This window comes from Ictalurus punctatus, chromosome 12 (genome assembly GCF_001660625.3).
Source record: "Ictalurus punctatus breed USDA103 chromosome 12, Coco_2.0, whole genome shotgun sequence".
Lineage (NCBI taxonomy): Eukaryota > Metazoa > Chordata > Actinopteri > Siluriformes > Ictaluridae > Ictalurus > Ictalurus punctatus.
Window position 1 is genome coordinate 1,581,385 of NC_030427.2, and position 8,961 is coordinate 1,590,345.

At 41.7% G+C, this 8,961-nt stretch overlaps 1 long non-coding RNA gene across 1 annotated transcript; it reads left to right on the forward strand.

The window, feature by feature from the left end:
* Positions 1-286: 286 nt before the first annotated feature.
* LOC108261185 (uncharacterized) lies at positions 287-1,584 on the forward strand. The gene is made up of 4 exons (XR_008397435.1): positions 287-644; positions 825-904; positions 1,093-1,193; positions 1,483-1,584. It is a non-coding gene; the product is annotated as an uncharacterized LOC108261185 (long non-coding RNA).
* Positions 1,585-8,961: the final 7,377 nt, after the last annotated feature.

Below are 8,961 nucleotides of genomic sequence, written 5' to 3' on the forward strand. Positions count from 1 at the left end.
CTATTTTACTTCTTTTTTTAAGTGTACAATATCTGGAGGAAAATACTAAAATAGTTTTATTCGATTTAAATGTATTAATTATTGACATCATTGCCTACTGGATTTCCTTTTTTATTTTAGTAATAAATATATTTTAGGAATAAATCATAGCAAACTGATTAAATTCATAATGAACTAATTAATGCACAGAAGAAAAAAAAAACGTTTCAAAATTGCACTCGATTGTTCAATCTGGCAACAATGAGAAGATTTTATTAGTATTTACATAAACTTCTGGGGGGAAATACTAGAAAATTAATGTATTAGATTTAAATTGGTTAATCATTAATTGCATTGTGGATTCCTTTTTTTGCACCTTTAACCAACAGTTGAATAATTTAATAATAATAAAAGTGCAACAGATCTGAAATGAATATAAAATATTATTTATTTGTTTACTTGTTCAGTCAATGGTGCAAAAAGGTATCTGGACTAGATGACCTATCTGGCCTTTGATTAGGCCTACTGCATCTTCTGATGGAGATGTAAAACGAAGTGTGTGAGTTTAAAAGACCCGTGTGTTCCTCTAAGAAGGACAGGGTGAAGGAAATGCACCATACCGTGACGTAGGGCACGGCCGACATGCTGCAGCTCCAGACCCGGAGGTAAGGATGCACAGTTCATCTAATTAAAACCTGTCTATTTTTTTTTTTGTTTTATTCCAACACATTCCTGTTTTATTTTATTGTTTATATTGTTTGCAGAGGGTGTGTGTTCTGTCCATGGATGACGATTTAGATGTAAAACGAAGTGCATGAGTTTAAAAGACCTGTGTGTTCCTGTAGGGGTTGGCAGCTCAGGATCAGAGACAAGCGACTCGGCGCGCCAGGATCTGTAATCTAAGACGGCAAATTCGGCGCTTAGCGTAAGTGAACACTCTGAGTCAACACCTGTGTTTTATAAGTGTTTATTTACAGTCACCGTGTTTAACCTTACGTCCTACCTCGCTAAACAGATCATGTCCGAGGTCAAGGCACTCATCAGTCAGATCACAGATACGTTAAAGTAACGTCTGAACTTATTCACTCTTATTCTCTGTCTCTCTCTCTACAGGTTCCTTTCGAACCGGTTTCACTGACTGCGTTTAACGTGCAGCGAAGGACGGGATTAAGGCAGGTGAGCTGCATGATGGCAGGCTGATCGCCGATCAGAAGGTACTACACTGAAATACTCCACCCCGGTCAGAGTAACTCTTCTGCACTGGAGCTTTGTAGATAGAAGTTGTTTTAGTTTGAGATGGCATCGTAACCCTCAGGTTCGAAAGCAGAAGAAGCGTTACAGGAACTTGTCATTAATGTCTCACTGTGACCCGAAAGCTGCTTGTTGGATGTTTAATGTAAGATTAGAAAGTTCAGCTGGTTTATCTCCTCTCAGGTGTGTGTAAAAGAGAACCTGGCTGTGTCCTTGCAGCGTATGATTTCTATTTCATCTGTGTGTTTTCAGAAGGAGGTGGAAGATTGAAGACCCGATTTTTATTTAGTTTTTTTGTTAAATAAAAGGTTTCTTTAAACAACCAACACCTGCCTGACTGTACGAGTTATTTACATGAACCAGTCGCAGGAACGTCTTGCTATTAGGAATGTGAAAGTGATAATATCTTTTTGTACACAGCGTAATAGAACTGAGGCATCAGGAATCCCAAATATAGTAATGAGTGGGCAAGGTTTTAAATCTACTCTGAGAATAGTGGACATGACAGTAAAGAAACCAGTCCAAAAACCATGGAGATCAGGGCAGAAGAAAAACATATGGCCAAGATGACAGGGAGAGCCATGGCATTTATCACACTTGTCCTCTACGTCCGGATACATCACAGAAAGTCTCGACTTGGACAGATGGACTCTGTGTAAAACTTTGAACTGGATGAGTCCAAGACGAGCACAGGAAGTGGTAGACTGTATCCTCCCTATAGCACGTTCCCAACACTCCTCACTTATCTGTACTCCTAACTCCATTTCCCATGCATTCTTAATTTTGGTACTCGCCTCACTACCTAACGCCAGAATAAAATCATAAATCTTAGATATCATTCCTCTCTGATGTGGATTGAACCCACTCAACCCTGTCAAATGCTTTTTCAACATCTAGATTAGTGGACATGACAGTAAAGAAACCAGTCCACATCTAGATTCTGTTCTACTTTATCCCTCTCTCCTTTCGCCGAGCCCCACACGAATTTATGGAGATACTAGAGATCCAGATCCTTTCTGCCTCTGGATGGAGCTCAAATCTTCTCTAATTCCAGACTGCTGGGACTACGGCTGCTCCTAACGCCATACAGACTTCATATAAATCCATAATGAACTTTTTCACAATATCTGTTGTTACCCAGATGAGGATGGGTTCCCTTCTGAGTCGGGTTCCTCTCAAGGTTTCTTCCTCTTAAAACATCTTAGGGAGTTTTTCCTTGCCACTGTCGCCACTCAGTATCTTGCTCAATTGGGATAAATTCACACCTTTAATATCTGTATACCGTGTTGATATTTCTGTAAAGCTGCTTTGAGACAATGTCTATACAAAAAAAGCGCTATACAAATAAAATTGAATTGAATTGAATTGAATTAAAGAAATCCCAATCTCAGCCGAATGCTTTGAATAATTTAAAGAGCGTACGGGTATTGAAAAACAACTGATGTCCCTTAATAAAACCGGTTTGCTCTTCAGATATAAGGGATAACGTTCTCTAAACGAGATGCCATTACTTTCGCCAACACCTTTACATCTGCATTAAGCAGAGACAGCGGCCTATAAGAACCACAGGAGGACGGATCCTTACCCTCCTTAAGAAGGAGAGCTATCGTGGCTTGTGTCAGAGCTGGAGGCAAAGACCCACATTCCAAGGATTCGTTGAACACAGATAAAAGCAGTGGAGATAATTTTCCAATAGATGCTTTAAACAATTCAATTGGAACCCGTCCGGGCCAGGAGCTTTGTTACACTGCATAGTTTTAACTGAATTCAAATTTCTTCTAGAGAGAGTGGGGATTCCAGTTGCATGGCAGTATTCAAATCAATAACAGGGTTACAAAGGTCCTGAAGAAATGCATTCACTTCAGTATCGTCTGCAGGAAATTCAGATTTATAAGGTGAAGAGTAAAACCATTTAAAAGTAGCATTAATTTCCATGGGCTCTGTAGTGACGATATTATAAGTGTGCGCGTGCTAATCTTAAACAAACCTGTGCGTGTGCTGCGACGGGAAATACCGGTTTAAAGCGTGTTCACGTTAAAGTCTTGCTGAAGGTGTTAAATATGTCACAGAGCCACACTCACGAGCGTCATAAACCGGTTTTAAAAAATAATAATAATTTCTGTTCCTTTGGTGAAAACTTTCAGAGCGTTTTAAATCTGCACCAGCCTTTTGTAAATGTACATAAAGTATATAATCCGTATATGTAAAATATTTAAATAAATAAAAAGCAGTGCTCGTGTTATTATAGGAGGTGACATTTTGTAGGAAAACGTGAATAGGGAACGCGCCTCGAGGACGTGCACTGTAGGGTTGACAAAAGGCCAAAAACACTTTAACAACAAGTTTCAGCTCCAGTTAAAGGAAAGCGCTGGACTCAAGTAGTTTTTTTCCCCCTACAACAATTCCTAGATAACCGGTTTAGAGTACAAGTCACATATACTAACTTGTTGATTTGATCATATCACATTCCACAACACTGATTAAACCTGAGGTTCTGATTCTCACAGGGGCCTCTGTTACTGACTGTTTAATACTGTCTCAGTTCTGAGATTCATTTAATGTTCAGTCGAAGTGAATAAGTTTCATATTTAGTGTAAAATATTAGTGTAATCCACCTGTTTCTAAATTACAATGTATAGCACATCTATCATGTGCACACTGAAAATTCAAGTCCCAGATGTTTCTAAAACTACACACAACCGTGTGTATATATGTATATTTTATATAAGTGTATATATGTATACAGGAAATCACACACACACCTCTACTGCATCCTCCAGGAAACACGTGAAGGAAACCTCACCTTTCCCAGCTTCTAATACACTCATTCATCTGCTTTAAATATACTTTTTTTCTACACATCCTCAATTCACAGCACCTGTTAATTCTTTATTTCCTTTTTTCTACATCACTCACTCTCTCTCTTACACTCTCTCTCTACTAAACTAATTATACACAACCTCAGCTCACCCTTAAGATAGAACCGCTAAGTAAAATTTTCCTTCAGTCATCAGAACAATACATTAACTCTGACGTGTTTGACTGATAGCATTTCGCTTCCATTCTTGCGGTTTTGTAAACATCGAGTATACGTACGCTCTGATCACAGGCTTGATCTCGTATAGCTCGTATCTTTAACCCTGCAATTACACGGTTTTAAGCTAAATTAAGCTATTTAGATCGTCAACTCTGTACGAAACATTCCCAATAAAATCTTGGACAAATTCTATAACAAATTCATGCGCGTTCTCCGTTTTTGATCACACGATGCGGATTCTCTAATGATAGACGTGCGATTAAAGAAAATGACCACATCCTCAGTCCTTTATATATACACCTATGGTGATTGGCTATAAGTGTAGGAAGTGCTTGATTTGAGCTGCAGCTGAGTTTTCTATTAGCGGAGGACGAATGTTAATATCGCAGTCGATCATGTTAATTTAATCGTGGGCCGTCAGAATCGGAATCGTGATCGATATTCAATTAATTGTGCAGCACTAGTGCCATCTATATTATTTACCCATAGTAATGTGGGTTTTTTCTTCTACCTTGCTGTTTACATGGTAGTTTCTTAATCAAATGATGGTCTTAATTAGATTAAGAGTGGATTATAGTTGTCCATGTAAACGCAGTCAATAATCCACTCTTAATCTAATTAAGACCATAATTTGATTAAGAAACTACCATGTAAACAGCAACATTAATCTAATTAAGGTCATAATCTAATTAAACACTAATCTAATTAAGACAGGTGGATTACTCCTGTTTTAATCGTATTATGAACGTGCATTACAGACATGTAAACACATTAATCACACTATAAACGTCGTGTGAGTTTTCACCACATTTTGCGACAGGACACGATCACACACGGCAGTTTTACGGCGAACAAGAGAATTCGGCTGTGTCCCAAACCAGGTCCACATCGCTCGACCACATGTCCTAGCGTGACAATCCCAGCTGAACAGAACAATTGCATCACAAAGGGTTCTGCTACGCGTTCCACGTTGAAACGAGTCCCATGCACCACTGATTCCTTCAGCAGCCACAATAGGGTCTCACAGCCTGGTCTTCATTGTTTGTGGAGCATCCCCCACACAGTAAACAGTCCTTGGTAGAACTTTGGGAGATTGTGTAGTTTGTGAGAAGTCAAGTCGATCAGCCACAAAGACTCAGCAGGACACAAATTCCGGCCTCGGGTCAATATGGTTCTGGCCAAGGGTCTCCAGACGAGGTCTCTGGGCCCAACAAGGAGCCTCTGAATAAACTGGAGTCAGAAGGCAGCGCCCCTGCTGGCGAGATGAAGGAGTCCCTGCCCTCCTTCCTCCTTGGATAGAAAAAGTACACTCTGCAGGACCCAATGCAAACGGTCCCAGAAAAAGTCCACCAATACTGCTTGTATTTTAGCCAGCAGTTGTGCTGGAGGGTCTAAACATGCTAAGCGGTGCCACAGCATAGAGGACACCAAGTTGTTAATCACAAGCGTGCGACCCCTGAAAGACATGTGCGGTAAAATCCATTTCCATTTATTTAGACGCCCTTCAACCTTCTCTAAAACATTGTCCCAATTTTTTCTCACAAAAGTATCATCACCAAGATAAACACCAAGAAATTTTAAACCACATTTGTTCCAACTCAGCCCAGCAGGTAAAACCAGTTTCTTGCTCAACTCATCGCCGAACGTTATCGCTTCACTTTTTCCCCAGTTCATTTTTGCAGAGGACACTACACCAAAATCTTCAATGTTTTCTACAAGGGTATTAATATCTTCTTGTTTCTTGCTAATGACAACAACATCATTGGCATAGGCAGATAATTTAAAAACCGTTTCACATCCAGGAAGGGTTACACCTGAAAGAGACCGTCTTAATCTGTGGCTCTATGGCCAAGGAGTACAGCATGCCAGATAATGAACAGCCTTGTCGGACTCCTCTCAGAACCTTAAATGGAGTGCTTAAACCACCATTGATCTTTAAAATACTCTCAATGTCACTGTACAAGACTCGCACCATGTTTATAAAACCAGAGCTGAACCCGAACGCGTCTAGCGTTAGCCACAAATACTGATGTTCAACCCTGTCAAAGGCCTTTTCCTGATCTAGAGAAATCAAGCAGAATTCACAGCCCAATGACTTGGAGAGGTCCAAAACATCACGAATTAGGATGATGTTGTCAGATATCAACCTGTTGGGTATACAATAAGTCTGATCGACATGAACGACATGCTCCATAACGTTTCTCAGCCTCATGGCCAACACCTTTGATAAAAGTTTGTAGTCAGTGCTGAGAAGAGCCACTGGTCGCCAGTTTTTGATCTCCTGTAAATCTCCTTTTTTAGGGAGAAGAGTAAGGATTGCTCTCCTGCAGCTCAGTGGTAGTTGCCCCTTGTTCAAACTGTCTCTGAGAACAAGCAGTAGATCCTCTCCGATCAGAGGCCAGAACACTTTATAAAAGTCCACAGGAAGACCATCGATACTGGGTACCTTACCGCTCTTTAGGGTCTGCAACGCAGAAAGAAGCTCAGCAGCAGCGATTTGAGCTTCCAGCTCTGCATTGACCTCCTCGCAGACCTTTGGTAATCCCTCATAAAAGGACTGCGCCACCTCTGGTTTCTCCTGGAACTCTTTCCTGAAAAGCTTTTCATAAAAAGTAACTGCACACTTATGGATCTTCGCAATCTTCCTGTAGCAGCTGCCCGGTGCTGGACCGCAGAGAGTGCATTAGCTTCCTCTGTCCATTCCTGTGTTCAAGGCCAAAGAAAAAGTGAGAGGGTGCATCCATTTTTACGACGTTTTGATGACGAGAGCACCTTGGGCAGGGAAACCCTACAGGTTAGATAGAGCTGATTTTTTCCTCTGGAGAATTTTGAAATGTTCTCCTTTTCTAGAGAAGTCTGCCAAATCCGGCAGCTTCACTATTTCACTCTCCAAATCTTTCATAGACCTCGTCATGTCCCTTGTGACATTGAGAGTGTACTGTAGTCACAGCTGTTTGATCTTACCCTTCCCTATGTCCCACCACTGTTGTAGAGAAGTGTATTCAGACTTCGTTTTTGTATATCTTCTCCAAAAATACACATGAACATCCTTAAAAACATTATCAGACAGCAGAGACGCATTAAAATGACAGTAGGTGCCACTGCATTTCACATCCTTGACAAAGATGGAAACTTGTATAAGGGAATGGTCTGAAATACCAACTGGGTGTATTGAATAGCTTCTCAGTATATTGCTTTGATGTGTGAAGCAGTAAAATCTATCAAGCCTTGCCAAAGACGGAGAATTATCCTTTACAAGAGCCCAAGTATACTGACGCTGAGTGGTGTGGAAGAGCCTCCAAACATCACATAGATCATTCGCATCGATTCATTTAACCAGGCATCCCTTACTGGCTCCATGTGGCTCTCGGTGGTTTCTATCCAGCACTGCGTTTGCAGTGCAGTTAAAATCACCACCCAGGAACATGTATCCGTCATCAATAAGGGACAAATCCACACTATCTAGTGACACCGTACTGTCCTGTGTATCCTTATAACATAACTCAGGCTCACTCTCAGCTTTCTCTTCTTCACCTGGTTGAACACCGACACCCTGGTGAGAGGGGCCAGCTTCAGGTGTCTCCACCTGAGAAGGTCCTGCTGTTCCCTCTCCCGGTGTGTGGGCCCCATCCACCCCAACGTCCACTCCAGCAGTAACCTCGTTACCAGCGGCTGCGTTAGTATCATTACCATTTTCGGAATTCACCCGTTTTTCTGGACAGGCCCTCACCAGATGACCAGATAAACCACACCCACAACACTTCATTGTAGTAGTAGTAGCGTAAATAACATAATTAAAAAGCTCCACCTTTACATTGAGTGTCAGATCCAGATCATTATTGTCCTTCAGAACCATGTACACACACCGTCTGAAAGACACGATATGTTTTACACGAGGGGATTTACTTGTAATCGCTATCTTCTTGATCTGAGAGACCAGTTTACCATAGCGGGATAGAGTTTGTGACAGAACCTCGTCCTTAATAAAAGGAGGAACATTCGAGTGGATGACTTTTTTACACAGGGTTGATAAAGGAAGCACTAAGTGGAACACACCATCAATCACAACTCCACTGTCCACCATGTCATTTACTAACTCTACTAACTTCAGAAACAGCACGACGGCACTATTCATCCGGGCTGCAGACAGAATGTTGTCGTATCCTGCACTCTCCCCCACGGCCAGACTAACCTCCTCAACGCTGGCGGTAGTGGCTACTTTAATAGCATGCCGCCGCGTGAGGGAATCATACTTCCCCGTACCTGAGGCAGCCATGCTCCCCACCACGGAAACAGCTGCCCAGGCCAGCGAGAAACACACACACAAACACACACACCTGAGCACACACACACACTCACACGCGCACGCACACACACACAACAAACAATAGTAATTTAAACTCTCTCAGAAACCAAAGACCTAAAGGAAATCGTATTTCTGAAGAAAAGACAGATAGAAAAATGAAGAAGCGAACTTTGGAGCAGTGGCCTCGGCCACGCTCCCCCCACTCACTCACTTCTGCTCTGACTCCGCCCACTCACTCAATCCATGCGCACGAGAGAGAGAGAGAGAGAGAGAGAGAGAGAGAGAGAGAGAGAGAGAGAGAGAGAGAGTGTCTGAGTGTGAGAGACAGAGAGAGTGTCTGTGTGAGTGAATGTCTGTGTGTTAGAGAGAGTGCCTGTGTGAGAGTGTG